Source organism: Papaver somniferum, chromosome 7 (genome assembly GCF_003573695.1).
Source record: "Papaver somniferum cultivar HN1 chromosome 7, ASM357369v1, whole genome shotgun sequence".
NCBI classification, from domain to species: domain Eukaryota; kingdom Viridiplantae; phylum Streptophyta; class Magnoliopsida; order Ranunculales; family Papaveraceae; genus Papaver; species Papaver somniferum.
Window position 1 is genome coordinate 225008383 of NC_039364.1, and position 25790 is coordinate 225034172.

The 25790-nt window shown below is 33.9% G+C and overlaps 1 long non-coding RNA gene across 1 annotated transcript; it reads left to right on the top strand.

The window, feature by feature from the left end:
* The first annotated feature begins 22668 nt into the window (after positions 1-22668).
* Positions 22669-24634, top strand: LOC113299688. The gene is made up of 2 exons (XR_003335152.1): positions 22669-22988; positions 24353-24634. It is a non-coding gene; the product is annotated as an uncharacterized LOC113299688 (long non-coding RNA).
* Positions 24635-25790: the final 1156 nt, after the last annotated feature.

The window sequence follows — 25790 nt, forward strand, 5'->3', positions numbered from 1 at the left end:
GTGCTCTGAACATGAAACTTAAATTACTAAGGAATGCTTTATGCAAACCGTGGCTATAAAGTTCATGAGCCGATTCATCGAATCGAATCATCTTTGTTTCAATTGTGTCTTGTGTAGTTACATAAGATCTCATAGCAATTGAACAACTCTCTAACTAGTTCATTTGAGTCAATTGAACTAGTTATGGTGAAGAAGAATATGGTTTATGGAAGTGATCATATGGCTAGATACCACATGTATGAGTCTTAATTACCTAACTTGATTTGTGATTGAAATTCTTAAATTTAACAGGTTAGAAGCAATTATCAAAGCCATGGATGTTGGTTTTTATTGTCAAAGAAATTTTTCATACTCTTATGGTAACCATTCTTGGTGTAAATCCTTGTGGAAAAGTTTATTCTTCCTTCTAAGCATATCAAGTCTTGTTTATACAAGTTTGTATCTTAGAAAAGATGATCACAATATTGATCTTCGATACATTGTTACCATGAGATAGTTCTAAACTTTTTAGTAACATGATCTCATGAGAGACTTTCAATGATTGGTTCTTAAATCATATCTCCTTGTGGGTTTCTAAATCCATTTATAAATCCTTATCTCTGGAGTAAGGTCGCTCTTGTTGTTCTTTCGGGAATGACATCAAATGGGGGAGAGTTCTTTTGAACTTGTGCTTAATGGTAATATCTTGCGGGGTGTGCGGCTGTGGAATTTTATAGGGGTTATCTTGTATCTTAAAACTCCTTGATGAATGCATTTAGCTTCGGCTTTATGATTGCATCTAAATTAAGTTGGTATGTATTTTCTTTTAGTCTATGAAATGTCTCTTGTGGAAATTTCATTATGATCCCGTTCTTTTACCTTTGCCAATTTTATTGACAAAAAGGGGGAGAAATATAGTAGTTCACACTACAAATACATATGGTTTTTGGATCATTGTGTAAGGGGGAGTGGTTTCCATGTGAGATGGAGTATTGACTAAGGGGGAGTGATACATATCACCGTAGTATTATTGTCAAAGTTGTGATACAATGAAACTTTGATGATGTGTAATAATACTATGATGGATCTTCAAAAAATACAAGATGAACACATGAAGAGTTGAAGAACTAAGGAAATCAAGATTGTCGTTTTTACTTTTAACAAGTACAAGCCATATGTAAAATGGTTTTGTCACTAAAATTGACAAAGGGGGAGATTGTTAGAGCACTGCTCAGTTGAACCCGCTAGTGTTGGTATGTCAAGTTAGTTTTGAATTTTAGTTGCCAAAATGCATTCTTGATTTAGCATACTAAAGATAGTTTCAGACTAGTTTAGGTCTAAGAAGTTGAATCGAAGCTATCCTTAAAGGATGAAGATTGAAGATTGAAGGCTACAAGAAGACATCAACAATTACTTCATTAACAAAGGTATGTGATTGATTTCACTTGGATTCTTGTTCAATTCTACCTTTCTAATCTATCGAGATAAATGCTCACTCTATGGAGCAATTCCTACGACGGTAAATGTACATTTATGTATATATACTTGAGGTTATTTGATTCATGACTTTGGTGATAATAACCTTTATCCCTATAAAGGATCTCATGTTATAGTGAATGAGCTTGCGAATCCAATGAGCCGAGAATCTTTCAATTCCGAGTTATAACGACAAAGTTATGAGTGATTTAAGTTCATTAGTAGGAAACATTCCATGGGCTTTGGAGTGGTCTGCGAACTTGGGCCCAATACGTGACTAAAAGTGATTTTTGGTAAGTTGGTGATGTTTCCTTATCTAGGAAAGTTAGCTATTGGTGCAAACACTTTTGATTACCATATTAAAGTGTTTGTGATTCCTGCCTAAGTTAAAATGTGATTTATTCACATAAATATAATTTTTTCTAAATAAGTTATTTATTTTATTATTTTGGCAAGAGTTTTAACTTAGGAAAGACTCCCATATTTACGAGAGTCTTGTAAAAGGAAAATAGCTTTGCTTAGCTTCCAAGCTATTGTTCATTATAAATAATGAGTTCGCGAGTTTACACGTTTTTATCCCTTTGGAAAATTAACGTAAGCTTTGCAGGTTGTTTTCCACGTCTTCCGTTCTTCGTGAACGAGAGTGAGATAAAAGTCTTTGTATTAGGGATCACAAACCCAAGTTGGATTTAATCTTCGTGATTGATCATACAACTTGTAATCTAGGTTTTTCACCTCTTGTATATTCTACGGTTTTGTCTTCTGATATAAAAACATTCAAGAGTTGTTGATCATAAACCCTAGGTTTTGATAGATTTCAGTTTCCGATCGTATACCAACACTTGTTAGTCGAAATCGGAGACTAGAAAGAAAAACTTCTTTTGAGGCATCTCGTAAAAATCATTGAGAAGTTTTAAACAAGATATCTCTAGGTTTATTCTAGTTGTTCTTGTGGTAGATTTATTAGGGTTTTCTTAACTTGGAAATTGATCTTTGGAATCACCCAAGTTTACTTACGGAAATCAGGTTCACGGACTCCTTGTGTGTACGCATACTGATTGTAAGTTAAAACCCTAATCTACAAGTTTGTTTTGATATTACTTTTACCTAGTAATTGTTTTTATCAAAATAAACACAAGATTTCCAAAACCTTGATTTACATCTAAAGGGAAATCAAACCGGTGTTTTGTGCATACAAGATATCGAATCGTATCAATCGTGGTGGTGTGTCTTCTAAAGAGAACTTTGGGTTCTGCTAGAAGATTTGTGTGAAGAGTTCCTAAAGAGAATCGGTATTCTGCTAGGAGTTCTACAAGTGCTGAAGAAGGTATTACATCTAGTATGAATAGGTAGTAGGAATTTGGTGTAACAACTTATTATCAGTGTGTGTTTATTCTGGACTAGGTCCCGGGGTTTTTCTGCATTTGCGGTTTCCTCGTTAACAAAATTCTGGTGTCTGTGTTATTTCTTTTCCGCATTATATTTTATTTATATAATAGAAATATCACAGGTTGTACGTTAAGATCAATCAGTTCTTGTATCCGGCCTTAGGGTTGTTGAGTGAATTGATTGACACTTGAACATTGGTCTTTGGTATCGTTCAAGTTAATCCTCTTATATTCAATCGGATCGCAAATCCCTATTTGATGATTGCGGATTGAATCAAGAGATAGAGATATAAAACTCTTTGATATACTTTTGATGGATTGAGTCTAACTGTTTAGTTTATTCTCTTGAAAGTATATTGGAGTTTGTCTATTCAGATTGCCAAAGGAAATATTGGGTGTTGTTGTTAGACGCCCGCTTTTTCAATTGGTATCAGAGCAGGCAAACACGCTAAGACCTCATAAGTCTGTGTTTGTAGCAATCTGATTCTATGGACATAGGTGCTATCTCTATAAACGTACCACCAGCCTTCGATGACACTAATTACTTAAAAAGGTATGGAACATTTATTGAAAGTTTCAAGGAAGTTTTTAAATTCCTAGAGTCCATGCATGATTTTTTCTCGAATACCTGTAGTGAGAAAGATTTTGCTCACCTCAACACAACCTGATTGTGTTGAAAGTGCATCCTCACCAAGAAGCCCTAATAAATGCGGTGAGGATTGCAAAATAATTGGGGCGCACATATTAAGTTGGGAAATTTCTGAATATGTGGAACAATTTATTGTTTCGAGCTGAGTTTAACTCGCTTATATATTTATCGAAATATGTGTTAGTAAGCTTTCACTTCAATCAAGTTTATCTTCACCTAGTGACGAAAGTCATGAAAAGTTTCAATTATTTTGAAAATTGCTCTGACGTGAAACGGTCTGTGAATAACGGCTATATAACGTCCTCTGAGAATGTCTCAATGATTGGAATGAGAGTTTAGATTACATAACCATGTATTCCTTAATCCGAAGTTTTCGAACTTTGTTGATTGAGAGAAACCGGAGGAATTGGCTTTGCCAAGTCCGCGAACCCAGTCCGCGAACTGACAGAAGTTCTCTTACCGAGAATTTCTGATGGGATTTTCCAAAAACTCGTTTGCGTGTTTAGTCCGTGAACCTAGTCCGCGAACTGGCGGAAGTTTCCTTGCCGAGATTTTCTGCTGAGTTTGGAAAACTCTGCCGGTTATCTTAAGTCCGCGAACTTGTTTGTGAGCTTAAGTGGTTATGATCTAAATATATGCTCTGAACATGAAATTTAAATTACTAAGGAATGCTTTATGCAAACCGTGGCTAAAGGTCATGAGCCGATTCATCGAATCGAATCATCTTTGTTTCAATTGTGTCTTGTGTAGTTACATAAGATCTCATAGCAATTGAACAAATCTCTAACTAGTTCATTTGAGTCAATTGAACTAGTTATGGTGAAGAAGAATATGGTTTATATGGAAGTGATCATATGGCTAGATACCACATGTATGAGTCTTAATTACCTAACTTGATTTGTGATTGAAATTCTTAAATTTAACAGTTTAGAAGCAATTATCAAAGCCATGGATGTTGGTTTTTATTGTCAAAGAAATTTTTTCATACTCTTATGGTAACCAATCTTGGTGTAATCCTTGTGGAAAAGTTTATTCTTCCTTCTAAGCATATCAATTCTTGTTTATACAAGTTTGTATCTTAGAAAAGATGATCACAATACTTGATCTTCATGATCACATATTGTGTATTGTTACCATGAGATAGTTCTAAACTTTTTTAGTTACATGATCTCATGAGAGACTTTCAATGATTGGTTCTTAAATCATATCTCCTTGTGGGTTTTATAAAATCCAATTTATAAATCCTTATCTCTGGAGTAAGGTCGCTCTTGTTGTTCTTCCGGGAATGACATCAAATAGGTGAGAGTTCTTTTGAACTTGTGCTTAATGGTAATATCTTGCGGGGTGTGCGGCTGTGGAATTTTATAGCGGTTATCTTGTATCTTAAAACTCTTTGATGAATGCATTTAGCTTAGGATTTATGATTGCATCTAAATTAAGTTGGTATGTATTTTTCTTTTAGTCTATGAAATGTCTCTTGTGGAAATTTCATTATGATCCCGTTCTTTTACCTTTGCCAATTTTATTGACAAAAAGGGGGAGAAATATTGTAGTTCACAAAGTAAATACATATGGTTTTTGGATCATTATGTAAGGGGGAGTGGTTTCCATGTGAGATGGAGTATTGACTAAGGGGGAGTGATACATATCACCGTAGTATTATTGTCAAAGTTGTGATACAATGAAACTTTGATGTTGTGTAATAATATTATGATGGATCTTCAACACGTACAGGATGAACACATGAAGAGTTGAAGAACCAAGGAAATCAAGATTGTCGTTTTTACTTTTAACAAGTACAAGCCATATGTAAAATGGTTTTATCACTAAATTTGACACAGGGGGAGACTGTTAGAGAACTGCTCGGTTGAACCCACTAGCGTTGGTATGTCAAGTTAGTTGTCAATTTTATTTGCCAAAATGCATTCTTGATTTAGCATACTAAAGATAGTTTCGGACTAGTTTAGGTCTAAGAAGTTGAATCGAAGCTATCCTTAAAGGATGAAGATTGAAGATTGAAGGCTACAAGAAGACATCAACAAGTACTTCATCAACAAAGGTATGTGATTGATTTCACTTGGATTCTTGTTCAATTCTACCTTTCTAATCTATCGAGATAAATGCTCACTCTATGGAACAATTGCTATGACGGTAAATGTACATTTATGTATATATACTTGAGGTTATTTGATTCATGACTTTGGTGATAAAAACCCTTTATCCATATAAAGGATCTCATGTTATAGTGAATGAGCTTGCGAATCCAATGAGCCAAGAATCACTCAATTCTGAGTTATAACGACAAAGTTATGAGTGATTTAAGTTCATTAGTAGGAAACATTCCATGGGCTTTGGAGTGGTCCACGAACTTGGGCCCAATACGTGACTAAAAGGGATTTTTGGTCAAGTTGGTGATTTTTCCTTATCTAGGCAAGTTAGATATTTGTCCAAACACTTTTGATTACCATATTAAAGTGTTTGTGATTCCTGCCTAAGTTAAAATGTGATTTATTCACATAAATATAATTTTTGCTAAATAAGTTATTTATTTAATTATTTTGGCAAGAGTTTTAACTTAGGAAAGACTCCCATATTTAGGAGAGTCTTGTAAAAGGAAAATAACTTTGCTTAGCTTCCAAGCTATTGTTCATTATAAATAATGAGTTCGCGAGTTTACACGTTTTTTATCCCTTTGGAAAATTGGCGTAAGCTCTGCAGGTTGTTTTCCACGTCTTCCGTTCTTCGTGAACGAGAGTGAGATAAAAGTCTTTGTATTAGGGATCACAAACCCAAGTTGGATTTAATCTTCGTGATTGATTATACAACTTGTAATCTAGGTTTTTCACCTCTTGTCTATTCTAAGGTTTTCTCTTCTGATATATACCATTCAAGAGTTGTTGATCATAAACCCTAGGTTTTGAGAGATTTCAGTTTCCGATCGTATACCAACACTTGTTAGTCGAAATCGGAGACTAGAAAGAAAAACTTCTTTTGAGGCATCTCGTAAAAATCATTGAGAAGTTTTAAACAAGATATCTCTAGATTTATTCTAGTTGTTCTTGTGGTAGATTTATTAGGGTTTTCTTAACTTGGAAATTGATCTTTGGAATCACTCAAGTTTACTTACGGAAATCAGGTTCACGGACTCCTTGTGTGTACGCATACTGATTGTAAGTTAAAACCCTAATCTACAAGTTTGTTTTGATATTACGTTTACCTAGTAATTGTTTTTATCAAAATAAACACAAGATTTCCAAAACCTTGATTTATATCTAAAGAGAAATCAAACCGGTGTTTTGTGCTTACAAGATATCGAATCGTATCAATCGTGGTGGTGTGTCCTCTAAAGAGAAATTTGGGTTCTGCTAGAAGATTTGTGTGAAGAGTTCCTAAAGAGAATCGGTATCCTGCTAGAAGTTCTACAAGTGCTGAAGAAGGTATTACATCTAGTATGAATAGGTAGTAGGAATTTGGTGTAACAACTTATTATCAGTGTGCGTTTATTCTGGACTAGGTCCCGGGATTTTTCTGCATTTGCGGTTTCCTCGTTAACAAAATTCTGGTGTCTGTGTTATTTTTTTTCCGCATTATATTTTATTTATATAATAAAAATATCACAGGTTGTACGTTAAGATCAATCAGTTCTTGTATCCGGCCTTAGGGTTGTTGAGTGAATTGATTGACACTCTAACATTGGTCTTTGATACCGTTCAAGTTAATCCTCTTATATTCAATCGGGCTCGCAAATCCCTATTTGCTGATTGCGGATTGAATCAAGAGATAGAGATATAAAACTCTTTGATATACTTTTGATGGATTGAGTCTAACTGTCTAGTTGATTCTCTTAAAAGTATATTGGAGTTTGTGTATTCAGATTTCCAAACGAAATATTGGGTGGTGTTGTTAAACCCCCGCCTTTTCAAGTTATACATCATCGTCAGAATATAACAGCTGACCAAAATTATCAAAAGGTGTAAGACAAGTTTGTCTGATGCACTAGTCACCATTATAACACCAGGGGAGTCTCTTCATGCTCAAGTGTTATTCTAATCCTAAAGTGTGACCCTAAGAAAACTCATTGATAAGAATTACAAACTCATTGATGTCACAAATTAAGTCCAGATTAGTAATATGAAAAGCAATTTACTTAACTCATTTCATGACATTCATAAAAATAAAACTTCAAATCAACTTTCTTTTCTGATGCTAAAAGATAAAAGTTGAGTATCAGATATCCTGGAAGACTAAAATATTATTAAGATTAAGATATCTCACAGACTTCACTTGTCAGCCAACTGCATTTTAGTTAGTGATACGTGTTATGCGAATTGCTACTCACTGGAATGTTGTTGTAGAAGGGGCCTTCCCATAGCTATCTTCTGCTCTTTTGTAGAACCACCTCTCCCTCCACCATACCACGACCACCACCGCGATCTCCTCCTTGGTATCCATTGTTCTCACCATACCCCCACCTTTCTCACTTCTGCTATAACCACCACCACCACCACCAATATCAAATATAACATATCGTTTAACAAAATTAGTACTTATAAAATCAATAACAACCAAAACCATTATTAAAACCAAACCAAATTAAACAAAAGTTGAAAAGAAATCAACTAAAAGCGTTACCACAATAACAAAGAATAACATTCACCAAACACCATTGCTGCAACTTTTAAGATAGTAGTACTAAGACAGGATTAATGTTGGATTAAGTACCTCTTTATATCATAAAGAACAAGTGATAAATGTGTAAACCAATCCTATGTTGCAGAGTACTGCTTACCTGCTTATAACACCATCCCTACCACCCACAAACGACCAGTTGAATCAATAATTTGTGGTGTGTTAATCTAAAATTAAGAACGTACATTAGAAATAAAAATCAAAACCTAAAAAAAACACTAAATTATGCATGTTTCAGAGATGAATCAACAATCTCGAGACCAATTATAATGAAACGAAACAAAAAATCAAGTCGAATCAACAAAATCAGATTTGATAAACTTAGGTTTTTTTACATCTTTGAAATTGGGATCTAATTTCTCCAGGATACGAAACGACTTGAAGAGCAGATTCACGGGAAAAATAAGCTAAACAAATAATATCTTCTCTGAAAGCATTGGATCGATCCTTCATAATCTGTAAACTCAATTTTCCATCTACCAAAACCAAACCAATTTGATAGATCTGATGATAGTAATGGCGGACATAACGGAGGTGGTGGTGATGGTTGTGGTGGAGACGATCAAGATGCTGGTGGTGATGTACCGAAGGAGATGGTGGTGTTGGAGCGATGGAGGAAAAATTATTTTCTTCCGCCTTTGTTGTCGGAAATGAAGAAGAAGTAAAATGGAAAGGTTAAAAAAGGAAGTATGGAAATTTTGTTTTTAATAAAAATTTCAATTATACCATTTGGGGTACTTTTAAAGATCCATAAGGGTATTTATGAAAGACCCATGGATAATAGGGGTGTTTATAACATTTCCACTAAATTTTTCATGTCACTGTTTAGGTGCTTATTTCAAACCATACAAATATGTGTTCAATTTATAAACTTTGTCTTCACAACTTTTCACTACAAAGCCTTCAGGTTGTTCCATGTAAATTTCTTCATCTGATTCACCATTTAGAAATGCTTTCTTTACATCCATCTGATGTATCTCTAAGTTATGAACAGCAACTATAACAATTGACATTCCAATGGAAGTAATTCTCATAACAGGTGAGTAAGTATCAAAAAAATCTACACTTTTTTTTGTTTATAGCCTTTAGTTACCAACCTAGCCTTGTATTTTTCTACGGTTCCATCTACTCTACGTTTTCTCTTAAATACCAATTTACAACCAATAGCCTTACTCCCTGGAGGTATAATCTAGTAAGCTCCCATGTCTGGTTTTATTGGATGGATTTCATTTAGTTGATTGAAGCTTCTTTCCAGAACGGGGCTTCAGGAGAAGTCATGGCTTCTTTATAAGTCTGTGGCTCAGACTCAATTAGCATGTTATTAAGTCAAATCCAAAAGATTATTTGGTTATAACCCTATTACTCTTCTTAGGCTCGATATCTACTTCGTCTTCCTCTAAAGGTAAAATCTGACTGGTTAAAGGGGTATCTAGGGGATAAACACATCTATTACGAGAGTCAGATTTTCAATGGATTTTTTTTCAAAGAATACAACATCCCTTGACTCCATAATAGTATTCATGAAAATATCAGAACTCACATCCATAAATATATATGCAGTAGTATGCTCAGGATACCCTATGAATACATAGTCAACAATTTTGGGTCATACCTTTGTTCTTTAAGGAGGAGAAATGGAAATCTTAGAAAAACACCCCCACATTATGACATATGCATAAGAAGGTTGTTTACCTTTCCATAACTTATATGGAGTTTTATTTGGAAGATAACTTTGAACTAATCAACATGGAATTCATCATTTCTTTAAGAGTACGGTTCTTACGTTCATCTAATAATTAGACTATGGTGAATAAAGAGGGTCGATCTCATGAATAACGCCATTTAGCAAGCAAATTTCTTTTATAGGAATTTCTTACTCCCCACCACGTTAATCCCTATCTCTTTTAATGATAACATCTAATTGGATCTCAACTTCAAGTTTAACCATCTTAAGGATTCTAAGGCATCATCCTTACCCCTAAGAAAATACGCGTGATAATACCTCGTACAGTCATATATGAAAGTGACAAACCAATTCTTGCCGCCTCCAGTTGGGTTGATTTCAGGTCAACTAGGTATGAATAAATTAATTTTAAGGGATATAGAATTTCTCTGAACATTTTTGCTAAAAATTATTCTAGCATATTTTGATTCTACAGATTTTACAATTGTGTTCATTATCCAAACTAAATTTTGGGTACGCTGCCTACGCTTGCCAGTTTATGCATTGATTTATAACTTACATGTACAAGTTGATCATGCCAAACATTCCATGACACACAAAAGAAAACACAAAAATCAACTATGTTTACAATCATAAGATTTTTCCATTAAGCTCATACAGACCCTAAGTTCTATGACCCTTGCCTGAAATATCGCTGCCCTTAGTTACAATAGATCTGATTACTATCTTAAATATTTTACCATCTAAAATAAAACAAGATACAAGATTCTTGCATATGTCTGGAACATGAAGAACTTTATTCAACGTGAGAGTCTTTACAGATATGAGCTTCTACTCGACCTTTCCTTTTCATGCAACCTCTATTGTAGAGAGCTACCTAGCTATATAGAGTTTCTCGACATCCCTTATTAGGATGTGAATAGGTCTCTATATCTACAGACATGCTTGGTGGCTCCAGAGTCCACCCACTATTCTCTCACATTGATTATTAAAATAACTTCCGACACCATTCCAGAAAACTCGTCCTAGTTTGTTTTAACTAATTAGCATTGAATTTTTACTTACTAAGGTAGTTTTAACTAATTAGCATTGAATTTTTACTTACTAAGGTTTTTACATTGTCTACAATTTACTGCCAAACGTCTAGGAATTTTACAAGCATAATAATCACACTTAATTAAATAATGCTAGATTCAGGTTTACGAAACATACCTTCCTTTTGAGTACCACACTTAGAGTTGTGTATAATATTCTTACCTTTGTCATCTTTGGAAGATTTTTTCTCTGCCACATGTGCCTTGTTATCCATGTCCCTGGCAGATAACACATCTTTATCCTCGGTGCAAAACAATTCTTCCACTTGTATTTTCTTACCCAATTCAACCATACTGACCTCACCAATTACATGTCACAATCTTATTTTGTACTCTAACTAGGAAGACAGTAATTCCTCAATCACCTAAACACTTGAAACTCTGACCAGCAACCTACAAGTCAAAATTAGTAAAGTTCTCATTGCATTGTAATCATACAGTGCATCCTTCGTAACAATTCAATATATGATTTATAGCCATATAATTCTGCCTAACCCAATCATCCAAAATAATTTCACGTATGACATCATTCAAGCCCTCATCAAATTGTTTTAGTAAAAATTCATATAGCTTATATTGACCCGGAAAAATAAATATATAAAAATCCGTCCCACTAATTTTTCTGGTCTTTCAACATCTCTTTCTATTGTTACAGAAATATTATTGTGTTAAGATTTTTGGAAATAGTAACAATGAAAAAACAATTTTGACACATGAAGGCAGAGCCACCTGCTCAGAAAATTGTCCTTAACACAATAGTCAGCGGGTACTCCTCAAGATTGGGTGATATTATACCCCCACAACGGAGATGTGTCCAGGATAGAACTTCCCGAGATAGAATGTATAAACACAATACAATATACCAAACTTTGAACTCAACAATTAGGATTAGGAAGAGAAATAAATACACAAGCGCAAAATAAGCGACAAGAGAGGAATAGAGCTAGGGACAGTAGCCTGTTCTGGTTCCTTTTGAAATGAAGAAATCCTTTTGCTTTTATAGGCAGTGAAAAAAGATTTAACATACTTTCGGTAACCTCCTCATTCACATAAACCGTTTAAGAAATTAAAATCATGTTTTAATTTTAATAAAATAGTTTAAAGAACTTTTTTTAAGTATTCCGTTTAGAAATTAAAAACTTGTTTAAATAATCTGTTTAAAATCTAAAAGTTGTTTTAATTTTAATCTTGGTTAATTAACTCATGCATGTGCATACATGAAGTAGGCATGGAAAGTGCCTCATGCCCTTCTATTTTTGCGTTTTATTTACTCATAGAAAATTGAATAAGTATCCTCAGATCTTTAGGTCATAAGATCAATTCTAACCAAGACCAAGAAATTAAAACACATTGAAAAGACTCATTTTATCCAGCATCGTATAAGGAATAATAGAAAAATATATGAATAGGTAAATCCGAGTAAACCAATATTGCAGGTATAGCGACTCCCATCTCAAGTTTTATGTATTATGCATGTGCCAATGATGTTACAAGTGTATGAAAGGACTAAACCATGTTATAGTTTATCCTTGACTTTGGACATGTAACCCATCCTTGAACGGGTGCTATAGCTCGTCTCAAGATTTGGACACATATCCCATGTCTGAATTAGACTATATAAGATTTAGTTTTAGATATTTTATGAGAATTTATATTATCTAGTCTTGTAGTGACCCGACTCTTCATAAATATTGTTCCCACTTAGCCGCAAAGATAATCTGGTAGTATGAGATTTTCAACGGGTACCGCTGCGCATCCAACAGTAGCTTTCCAGGATGTCATCCATCCCTGGATGACTCTCGCCCGAGCACTCTTAACGGTTAATTGTGCTGAAAAGGCCTCGGTATAACGTAGATGTTGTGAGATTGGTATTTAGCATTACCGCCCATCATACTCTTCCACCTGATCACAAGCGACCCATCTATAATTTTGTTTTTTGATCAATACCCATCTATAATTCTTTCTCACTATTAGCGAAATAGTTCCCACTTACCCACTGCGATTATCCAGTAGTATCGGATTTCTAACGACACTATTGAGGTCATCAAACAGAAGCTTCCCGGGAGGTCACCTATCCTAAGACTACTCCTATCCGAGCATGAATAAATTTTTCTCACAACTCAGTCAAGTGTACTCATCAGGCCTCAGTGTTAAGAAAGGACAAACCGTTACATATATTCTATTCGGGTAACCCTACCTTCCAAATCTGGGTATTCTGAATCCACCCAATAAGCTTCACATCTAATTCGACTTTAGTTATGAACGCTTTTGTTCACTTCTTATGGGTGCAACAGATATTTCGAATGATCACCAAGTAAAAAAGTATTATAAGTATAAGAAATGATCGTCTTTAATATGCCATGCACCCGCTATGGCTGAGAATAGGGTATCACATGTCTCCTCTCTCGTTAGTGTGGTTAGTGTTAGTTGTGAGATGGGTTTAGATGGATACACCTGGAGTGCTGGTAGTAGTTAGATGTTAGAGGAGTGACATTTATATGTAAGCTAGTGTGTAACACCCATATTTTTCACATGATGTACTCTCAAGGACGCGTAATTGAATGTGATGAAGATTCATCTCAATCTTGTGAAGCTTACTATGGGATGCATCAGGGTGAAAATGCATCACTTGGTATACATGGTGAACTCTAGATGCATTGCATCAACTCAAAGTAGTGATATACACTTTGCAAAAGTGATGCATTGGCTTGGAATTATGATACCAAGGAATCATTATGCTTTTTGCAAAAAGGGAGGGACTTGGTATCGGGTAAACAACACTCAAATCTCTAAGGATGTAAATGTGAATAAGAATTGTATAGAGGAGATACGTTGGCGAAGAACTGAAATTGCATCACTACGATGATCATGCAAGTGAGATGCTGAACAAGAGCTAAAATGCATCATTATGGTGCATTCCATAAGTTAAGCATTAATAGAGAACTGGAAATGCATCACTATGATGCATCTTCTCGTAATTCGTTGTTGCAGAAGTAGGTGGACTTGGTATATGACACTTTATTCCCCGAAAATCATTTGTAAAAATGTTAATAAGACATACAGGGAAGGGTTTTATGTTGAACGTGAATAAAACGGAAATGCGTCTTGAAGCTACAAAACTTAGCCGGTGAAGCATATATGATGCGAAAGCATTTATTATGCCGCATTTCTTATTCGAGAGATCTTCATGATACATAGGCATCATTATTGCTGCTTTACTAAGCAAATAATGTATCCAAATGATAGAAAACTAAAGAAAGGTGAACGTTGTAATAATTTCCATGACCCGGTCTAGAGAATGCTACTCGAAAACTAAGTGTACATCACTTGCTAAACACCCTTGGCCTATAGGTACTAGGATTTGCTTAGCCTTTTTTCTTGCAACATGAGTTGGTTTCGATTGCTAGTTCCAAAAGTAATGAACTACGACACGGGTTGCGTACATATACAATCGCAATGCAACGCATTTTTGGTCAAACCTTTTGTGGTTCATATCATCTAATCGGGTGGCAATTGCGACATTATGGTAACTCATAGCATCTTGCACCATAATGCGAGGTAAGAGATGCTTGTTATCAAAATCGATTAGGTAGTTGAAATCCATTTCTTGGACGCTCATACTTCTTATCAATTCATTCGATGTTAGTGTGCACGTGCAAATTAGACATTTCCAGGATCAGAAGCTAACCGATATGAAAGTTAATGGAGCTTGCATTATCCATTTGCATCAAAAGGATGATGCATGACATGATTTACATGAGGCTGGATGATTCACCCTTGGCATTAGAAAGACCATTGCATGCGTCCAACCCATTATTGAAGTGAAATAACACGCGAAAATAAGCATATAATGACCTATGTGCCAGTCCAACACATTCCCCTATGCCTGGACAGAACTCGGAAATTAGTAAAGCATACAAAATGAATCATCATGAACCTTCATGGCCTTGCACTCCTAGCAAAAAAAGTTAAGTTGGAACAACATGGAACTGCGTATGGAAACAGTGTTTCGAGTATCATGCTAGCAAAGTACGTTTGGAAAGGCAAATCGATGTGCATTTTACTGGTAAGTTTTGGAGATTTATGACCTGCTTACTTCTTTTGAGTGGAGCATCGATGAGTTTCGGCCTGCTTATCTTGGCATTGGAGGAGTAAATTTTCCATTCCATCACATAATGTATTTGTGTTAGAAGCTTTATCCAAATTGTATTTAATCGGTTTCAAGGTTTTGTTATTTATAAAAAAAAGGCTTGATTCTCTGAATCAGACCCATTTTTCTTGAGACGATCTTATCTTGGAAACATGATAATTGATATCAAAGTAGTTCCGCTCCTTGGTGATTTTATCCATACTGGAGCTCAATGTTATGAGGTTGAAACTGAAATCAAAAAGGAAAGTGAGAGACTAATTACTCAATCTTCGGTTGTGGTATCTATTTCATTGATGAGAGGATCTTCCATGGGTTTTAAAGTTGGTCAACAAGGAAGGGAGAAAGTTGGAATCAATCCTTCAACCTACTTCATCAACTTATATACCATCATCTGAAAAGCCATCAGTCGAATAGGTTGGGTTATAGAAACACAGAAGATTGAAGGAGGTTGTTGTGTAAGAATTGGTAATAGATTCAAATAAGATAAATATATTTGCTTTCAATTATGAAACTCGTTATCAAATACAAGAATCCATCATTGTGATTTGATACTCAAAGAATCCTATTATTGTGGATGCAGCATAAAGATTTTGAGGGATGCATAGAATTAAAATGTCCAAAATCAGGACATATGGGAACCATCTAATGAAAATATCAAAACTACCCTTACTGCATAAAAAAACCTAAATCTAACAACTATTTGTTAAAAAAAAAAAACTTAATTCGATTACTCTTATCTTTCTCTTCTCCTTTACAATTCACCACCAAATTACGAAGATGATGAACTCCAAAAAAATATAAAGAAAATAATGGATTATGAAATCAAGAAGTTTAAATACCTCAACAACCAGATAAACTTCAAGCGTGCATAAGTTATATTAGCTAAAAGTCAACAAACCCACTTTTTTTTGTTATTTTTAATTTCTTAAATAGGATAGAATTAGCTAATTAAAATTCGATTTCAATTTCATGAACTACTTACGACTAGGAAAAATTGAACTGCTAGCCGTAAACACTCCTTTTTAATGGTTAAGAGTTAATCTAATCCTGCCCGTTATTAGTTCATCTTTGGTTAGAAATTTATAATTTTCCAGTCGTGGGCTAGTAATTTTTTGTTTTTTTAAGGACGAAATATGATAAATTTGTATCCCACTGGTGTTCTACGGATAGGTCGAGTGTTTGGTTCCTAACAGCAAGTGGATCTAGAATTCCAGAATAAAGTTTGTACTCATTTTAAGATTGATTATAAATATATACGCATTATAAGAATAAATATCAATCTCATACTCGATTTAGGAATGAGTGTCATCGTATACTCAATCTTTTTCATATGGAGTATAAACATTTTAGGCTAAGAAATGATGAATATCAATCCGTAAACATGAACTACTTACATCTATGAATTCATCATTTCCTGTTGTAGGCTAGTAATATTTTTTTGTTTACGGATTAAATGGTGAATTCTTAGCCACAAATGACTTTGAGAAATATAGAATTTTCGTCACAAAATTTCTAACGATAGACAGTGTTTTACTAGTTGTAGAATATGAGTTAAAGCTAGGTTGTAGTTTCCATTCCTAAATGTAATTCTTACCTACAGATAAGTATAGTTGAAATTCCTAGTACTGTTTTGGTTTTTATGGTTTTTATGACTAGGAAATGATCAACCATGGGATTCTCTAAAAATTAAAAAAAATAAAATATGAGGAGGCATATGCCCTTCACTCATTCCAAAAGTTAAATAAAATCGTCGATATAATATAACCATTTACACTTAATTTTAGCAAATTAAATTCATTAACACAAACTAATTAAAGGCATTTTAGCCATTATAAAAATAGTAGGATAAGAAAATATTTGAGTTTACTACATAATGACTTTATGTAGTTGTCTTATCAACCCTCATTTCTGCGACCCCAATAACCACTAAAAACCAAAAAATAAGTCGTTATTAACCAAGTTGGATTGTCTTGGAACGACCATACTTTATTTAGAGCACATATGTCTGACGCCAGCATTTGTGTTATCGTAACACTAGTCAGTGAGTTCGTGAACTATGCTCGTATAATGCTTGAATCTTTCTATTTCATGTGAATTCATATGTATCATCAAATGTGTTGAATCCCGACTTAGTTTGGTAAATTTACAATTTAAAACGTATGCATTACATATTTACGAATTATCAACTTATATGGTCCGTATAATACTTTATCATGGCATTACCAAATTACCATTCTCTATCTTATTTTTCACTTTTAAAATTCTATGCAAATTAGTCTAATAAGTTATGTACTATCAACGTACATGTTATTTGATAATTATATTACATATATCATATTTTTAATTAATTTAAATGATAAAAATTATTGTACCTTCGGAGAGATTATTTTAAAAATAATATTTTTTATAGGTTAATATGTCGTATTTTGTATGACAAATTCATATCTTTAAAACGAATTATGTGCATATATACTGCGTCAGAATTATTGCCAAATCATGAATATAACGTTGACCGAATATGAGGAAGCTGAAATATCCTAAAAAAATTAGGTTCTTTTTGTGGTTACCAGCTTACATCCGACTTGATGTACAAGAGACACTTTATATGAGAGGTGATGCTAATTCCCCTAGCTATCATTTATATCATAACAATTTTCAAACTGAGCTTCACCTTTTCTTTCAATGTCCTGCGGTTACTCCTTTATGAGATTATCTTGTTATATATTGGAAACGTAATTTGTAACTTGCTCCTATAAGCCCGACCTGGATTGTTAATCTCTATACTCCAAATATAGCACTTGATGGTGTTTTATGTAATATTTTCTTCCCTTTTATTCTTTGGAAGATATGGCTTGTGCGTAACGTAACGGTTTTAATGGTTTGCCATTTTATAGTGGCTCTTGTATAAGGATTTCTGAGAATGTGAAGAGTGTGATTGTATTTTATCTCATACTGCTTGTCAAGCTAAAAATAAACATGTTTATTTTCTCTGGATTCCGCCGAATGCACCTTACATTAAATTAAATACTGATAGTGCTATTTTTATTAATGTAAGTGCTGGTTTGGAGACATTCTGCGAGATGCTACAGGCAAATTCTTGGAAGGTTACGTTTCCCATATATAGGGATCACAATCATATTGTATATATATAGGAAATTCGACATGATCTATACTGGCTTTACAACTTGGATACTCCTTTTTTGGAGGTCTGAGAGTAACTCCATATATGCAATTCATCTATGTACACCAAGCAACAACAATCCTTGATACTTAAACAATTCGGTGCAAGATATATGTTTATTGGCACAATTTTTTAAAATTATTTTAGCTTACTCACATATATAAAGAAACGAATATTGTCATGGATATTTTGACTAAGCGAGCAGCGAGTTACAATATAAATGAAGTCCTATTTCATAACCCACCAACTTTTATTACCTCAGTATCGGGGAGGGTTTACCCCGATTTTGTTAATAAATCTATTATAGGGGCTCTTCAATCCAATAGAGGGGCTTCACCCATGATCCTAATGTCTATTTAGATGGTTAGGGGGTATCTTAAAGGTATAACTAGGTCATATCCCGTGTCGTTACGACACGAGGATATGAGTTGTTTTGGTGTTGATTATTTTATTTTTTATTGCGAGACTACCATGAACTGAGCGTGGGAAACTTGGTGGAGTGGTAATCTTTCTTGAACTGAATTTGAAGTTATGATCGATACTATTAACATTTTCGTGATCGATTTCTTGTTATATGGTGATTAGGATGTCCATATATGAATATACACTGATATTTACACATCAAAGGGTGTTTTTTTCGGTGGATAAGATACCCATGTAAGTGTGTACACTGGAACTCCACACAGATTCATTTATGGTAATTGAGATAACCATCCATTTACAGTTGTTGCAAATAATATCAACAAAATTGAAACCTAAAGTCCCAAGCGGGAACTCCTAGAAATTCATCGTTTGATAAAATTAAATTGTCGATTACATTCCAAATTACAAATGCAGTTCAGTCAAGTGTAATTTTTTTCGAGATTCAAAAAGTTAAATCTGAGATGCGAACCCTTCTTTCATATCCCTGAAAACTGTTATATCTGCATTATTTTTTGGAACCGCTGCTATTTTCAATGTATAATTGGCATGTTAGACATTAGTAATACTCGAACCCATAGTAAAATTGGTTAATCGGTTGGGTAAATATAATTGACGGCCAGTCATTTTATGGCAATCAAACATGTCATTTGCATAAATATGGTAATTGAAATTCATCATTCCCTACAATGGTCTAGGTTTGAGAGATGTTGCATTGTACTATGAAGCCTCTTGTTAAAGAATGATGACTATACATTTATGGTTTAAACTAACATATGAAAAACGCCCAGCTTACAGAATAGAAAAATAGATAAAAATGAAAAACATTGAATCCCACAACATTCCCTTGGATATTAGTAGTATGAAGCGTCCTTGAATCTTTCGTAGCGGTGAAAACCGATTCACCTGATGAAGTTGCATACAACATATGCCAAGTATGCTTTCCTTGCAAATTAATAATACAATCTTGTAGTCTTATTAAATAGTAAAAGACTCGCATTAAATAAAATTGCAAATCCAAACAAAAGAGATTTACCCCTCTAGTATATGAATCGATAAATGATACTTGTATATGAGAGTTGCTCTTTGTCAGCATATGCGTTTGAGACCTAAAAGTAAATAAGAGACACATTCTAAATACCCATCGTATGAAAACTTGCAAATGGAACTGATATTACACCTTGACCTAAGAGTACATAAGAGACCTAAATTTCAGGCTTATCAACATGGTTAACTATATATAAATAATTTAAGATGATCTTCTAAGATGATAACCATTCTTGGTGTCAACTGCACATAATCATTATTTGACTATGCGTGAACAATCTAGGATAAATAAATACTCAATTTGTAAACCATAAAAGGTTATAAGTATGAAGAGATGTAATTTCAAGGTTTATATGATACAAAGAATTAGAAGAATAACAAATATAATCAAGAAACTTCAATTTATTTGATACCAACATGTACACGACTCTAATCTGATTAAGAGTGTGACCTCTTCAACGACAATAACAATACAGTTAAGAAATGCCATTTCCCGACCCAAATTAAGGGCATAACAATGGAATTGCCATTTTCTTCGTCATTTATTTTCATTCCATGTAAATCCTATAATTTTTGGTTGAAGAAGTCAAATTCTTATTAGGCAATTCCCTGTCCAGAGAAAAATAAAAAATATTGTGTAAGAAAATATAAATTAAAAGGTATGGTATTAAAAATAAACCTAACAAAAGAATAAAAATGAGTACCTAGCAATTATATATCTGATCAGTATCATTTGACTGCAAATGAAAAACAAAATCGAGATAACAAAATAAAAAATTAACCAAAAAAATAAAAGAGAAATTAAACTGCATAAATGAGACAAAAATTAGGCGTAAGGCACCATGAATCCATGGATGTTAAACAAAAAATTAAAAAGAAAGCTAACAACAATTATCTCAATCAACCAAAACAAAAGTGAATCATACCTTGGGAATAGAGTTGTGCAAATGATGAATTAAAAGGTATGGTATGGTATCAAAAATAAACCTAACAAAAGAATAAAAAAATGAATACCTAGCAATCATATATCTGATCAGTATCATTTGACTGCAAATGAAAAAACAAAATCGAGATTAAGCTGCATAAATGAGACAAAAATTAGGCGTAAGGCACCATGAATCCATGGATGTTAAACAAAAAATTAAAAAGAAAAGCTAACAACAATTATCTCAATCAACCAAAACAAAAGTGAATCATACCTTGGGAATAGATTTGTGCAAATGATGAACCTTGGGAAAAAAAAATGATTATAAAAGGGATTAAGTTAATGGGCGTTTTATTTTGAATAAAAGTAACGTTTGACATTAAATGGGAGGAATAACTCCCAAATAAATGCACATTAAAAATATGTAATGTTTGTTAAAATAACTCCCAAATTAATGTGAACCCTTCTTTATATGCCTAAAATGTTGATTGAAAATATTAAGTATGTAACTCAATCTGGAAATGAAAAAACAAAATCGAGATAACAAAATAAAAAATTAACGAAAAAAATAAAAAAGAAATTAAGCTGCATAAATGAGACAAAAATTATGTGTAAGGCACCATGAATCCATGGATGTTAAACAAAAAATTAAAAAAAAAAGCCAACAACAATTATCTCAATCAACCAAAACAAAAGTGAATCATACCTTAGGAATAGAGTTGTGCAAATGATGAACCTTGGGGAAAAAATTGATTATAAAAGGGATTAAGTTAATGGACGTTTTATTTTGAATAAAAGTAACGTTTGACATTAAATGGGAGGAATAACTCCCAAATAAATGCACATTAAAAATCTGTAACGTTTGTTAAAATAACTCCCAAATTAATGTGGACCCTTCTTTATATGCCTAAAATTTTGATTGAAAATATTAAATATGTAACTCAATCTGGACCGTTCTTTATATGTCAGAAATGTAATTGAATAACTTAAATATGTGCCTCAATTTGGGCCGTCCTTTATGTGTCCAAACTATAGATCTCCGTCCAAATGGAAAAACACCATTGTCCCTTATAATATAGATAGATAAATGTCTAAGTTAGTCTTTCATCAATTAAACTTGAATGATAAAAACGATCCAATTCTCGAATTATAATCATCATCAACAATAACTCAAATTAATCGTCATCACCAAGAACTCAAAATCAATCATCATCAACAACTCTTCCATCAATTAAACCTAAATAAAAAAAAATCTAACTCTTATTCTAATCAACAACCCAGAATCAATCGATTTCAAACAAGATCGTAATATCTTAGATTTTTTCAAACAAGTTCAAAACAATCGATTTTAGAGCCAGTTACGGTTGGCTTTAAGGAATTACGGTTGGCTTCAAAAAACCAAAACATGAGTTACGATTGGCTCTAATAAGTTATGATTGGTTTAGGAAACCAAAAACCCAATCGTAACTGGTTTACGATTATGTACGAGCTATGGTTGACTTTGAAAAACAAAAAACCCAACCGTAACGTTTTTACGGTTGGCTTCAATAAGCCAAATTTCCAACCTTAACTTGTTTATGATTCAACTTTCCTTAATTTTAACGAGTTAAGGTTGGAAGTTCATCATTATCAAACCGTAAATACCTCTTCCAGTTGGATTCGTGGGAAAAAAACCAATTGTAAACTACTATGATAAGCTAAAAATAATCAATCTTTTTTACGTACTTTCACTATCATGAGGTATGTAACATTAGGTTTCTCTGTCATATATGGATTAACTCACCTAAAATTTGTTACTGGAATCACTCACTTTGGTTGAGTGAATCAAAATCTAGGGTTTAGAACCAAAAAACTATCTTTTCTTTCTAATTGTCTTCACTCCAAATGAAAAACTAAAACACTAACTCTAATTTTAAATCAAAATTATTAATATTATATTAGATAATCTAATCAATCATTAATACTAATTAAATGAGGTCTATTTATCCATTATGAAAAATATTTAAATAGGAAAAGACTCTTCGCTTTCCCACAGAAGAACCAGTCTCTTACCAAAAACAACTTTTTTTCCCTGATTTCGACCCTAAATTGTTTGATTTTCCTAGCCATGAGCGGCTAATTCGCCGTTCATAGGCTCTGATGGGAAAACCGTTACACAAGTTCATAGAGATTCATAAGTTCTAGGGGGGATATGGAATTCTTCATGGAGGTGGGGTTTTTCAAATCTACTGCTAAGATTCCTATATTCTGCAACTCAACATGATATCTTTGAAAGGAGAAGAATAATTGGTATTTTACCAAATCAGGTACCCATGACATTAAATTGAGGATTATGTCAATTCAACCTAGAAGATTTAATCTGTTGCATGCTTGTTTTTATCATCAATTTTAATTTCCCTTGATTTTTCTCAAAACTTCGTTAATTTAGAGTAAACCATTGTCAATCGGTGGATCCGTTGTCTCTGGTAATCAGGTTATCTCAATTTATTTATTTTTTGTTGGATTTTCAATTAAGCTTGTTCTCTTGGCCTAATCATCACTCGTATAAACTCTGGTTCTTCTTCTTTGTGTTACGCATCTCATGTCCCTTTGAATTCGCCTCTGAAATCTAATATAACCTAGTCTTGTCATGTCTGTAGCTCCTCAGCCTTTTGTATCATCATATTAGTCTTTTGTCATGATGATGTCTCTCAGATCTTATTTCATCTTCAATGTTCCTTGAACTTTAAGTAATGAGAAGTAGTTTGTGATAGAAATAATGTTGGACAAACTGCTTGTTAGGATATTTGTGTCTCACATTGTTTTGAGTTGTTCCATGTGAAAAGTCTTATTCCATAGTAAACTTCAAGGTGTTATTAAAAAGCTAGTTCTGTGGTTTCTTAATCGATTCCTGTTGAGCATGAGATGCATAAGGTCTTGTCATATGTTCCTATGAGATTTTTGATGATTTTGCAAATTAAAAATTAGGGAGTCTTCTTTCGATATTTTGATCCAACTACTGTCTGATTTACGCTCTTCCATTTCCATGTTGTTTTAGTGATACCCTGTTTTTCCTACCAGACATCCCATTGGGAAGTTTTCAATCCTGTTTGACAAGCATCAGTCTTTAATAATCCACATGTTTTAGTGTCAATATGTTTTTGTAGTGGATCTTATTGGGTGTTTTTCTTGGCATAATCCTCCCTAAACTTCGATGAGTATATGGATTTATCATAAGTTTGAAATAGAGCAGCGCCAGATGTTTTATGCAAACTTAATCTAGCATACGCCAATTCACAGATTGGGTGCCACAGCTGCATGGTCTAATTCTGAGCAACAAGGTGGCAGTAATCTCATCATCGCTTAGCTATAGTCATCCCCCTGAAGATTCAGAGCACCACTAGGTTAATGAACTTATTGCAATTGATCACTGTCAGAGCCTGTGAATTCCTTTTTTCTAATTTGAATTAAGTTTCCTGACTTTCCTTTCTGTATTATAGTTAGTTGTAATCTTTGTTTCTCTGTTAGTTCTCTTTTGATGTAAATCTGCAATTACCTGCTTATCTACTTTTAATCCGTGCTAGTGTGTTTGTTGTAAATCCTGTTAATACAATTCGTATTTTTCTTCTTAAGTGTTTCTATTTTGCCATCATTTACTCAGCTTTGATCTTCACTGCTTCTTTTCTTGCAGTGTGGGTTATCTGTTCTGGCATCATCACAGTTAACTAGACATTCTCTATTTACTTATTCATCTTGCTCCGCTGTTTTTTTAGGTCCATGCTCTTTTCTACTCCCCTTATGCTATCTTCCCAGTGCCCTGTGTTAAACCAATTTTAATCTGTCTTACATTTATTGTCAGGCTTCATATAATATATCTTCTTGTTCTTTCCTTACCTGCTAGTTGTGTATAATTTCCTTTCTCCTGTTTGTTGTACTACTGTCCACAAATCAACTTTGAGGATTTTTTCTCTTCCTTTGACAACTTTCTCTTTCTATTCTTTCCTCTATCCCCATGTTAGGCTCCTTTTAGCTCAATCACCATGAAGCTATTATCCTGGAATGTCCAGGGTTTTGGGACTCCCCTCACAAAGGACCATTTTAATTTTTGGTGCCAATACTACAAGCCAGATATAGTTTTTTTAGCGGATACAAAAGCCCCTTTTGCCTCGCATGGACTCCTTTTTCAAAAATTCTCTCTTCTTTGACTGGTTCATCGTTCCATCCGTGGGAATAGCCAAGGGTTTAGCAATAGCCTGGCACAAAAATATAGAAATGAAATTAATATCTTCGAAGTTTAATGTTTGTCATTTTGAATCAAGGATATGAGATACTTATATCATGATCACATGTGTCTATGAAGCAGTCGAAACAGATGATAAAATCGAACAATGGACATATATCTCGGACATCGCGCAACAAATAAATAAGCCTTGGGTTCTGACAGGGGACTTAAATGTTATTCTGGACCCAGAAGAAAAACAAGGTGGAAATAAAGCAGGCTCCGGCAGTATATCCTTCATCGTTAACACTATCAATACTTTGGGCCTCCAAGACGCGGGATATGATGGACCGCCTTTTACTTGGTAAAATAATCGAAAGGGCGAAGCAAACATCTGCGAAAGAATTGACAGAGCTCTAACTTCCTTCTTGTGGTCTCAGAATTTTCCGGCCACTAAGGTAACTCACCTCCCGAGGGTAGGTTCTGATCATACGCCAATTTTATTAGATTCAAACCCGGAAAAAAACTAGGCTTCAGAAACCATTTAGATGTCTTAGGTCTTGGTTAATGCATTCCACCTTACCCATGGTAGTTGAAGCCTCTTGGAAATCGCATTCCGACAATTCCGGAGAGAGAACCTTTTCTGGGCTCCTTAAATTGCTATCCTAAGATTTAGCCCATTGGAACTCAAATACCTTTGGGAACATCCACAAAAATATCAAGTCCCTAAACAATAAAATTGACAGTATCCATAGATCCGGAAATATCTCTAAAGAAATAGACAAATTAAAAAATCTTCAAGAAGAGCTAGAAAAATGGTACAAAATAAAAAACGATTACTATCATCAACTTTGTAGGGATAAATTCTTCAAAGAATATGATCAGAACACGGAATATTTCCATTCCACCG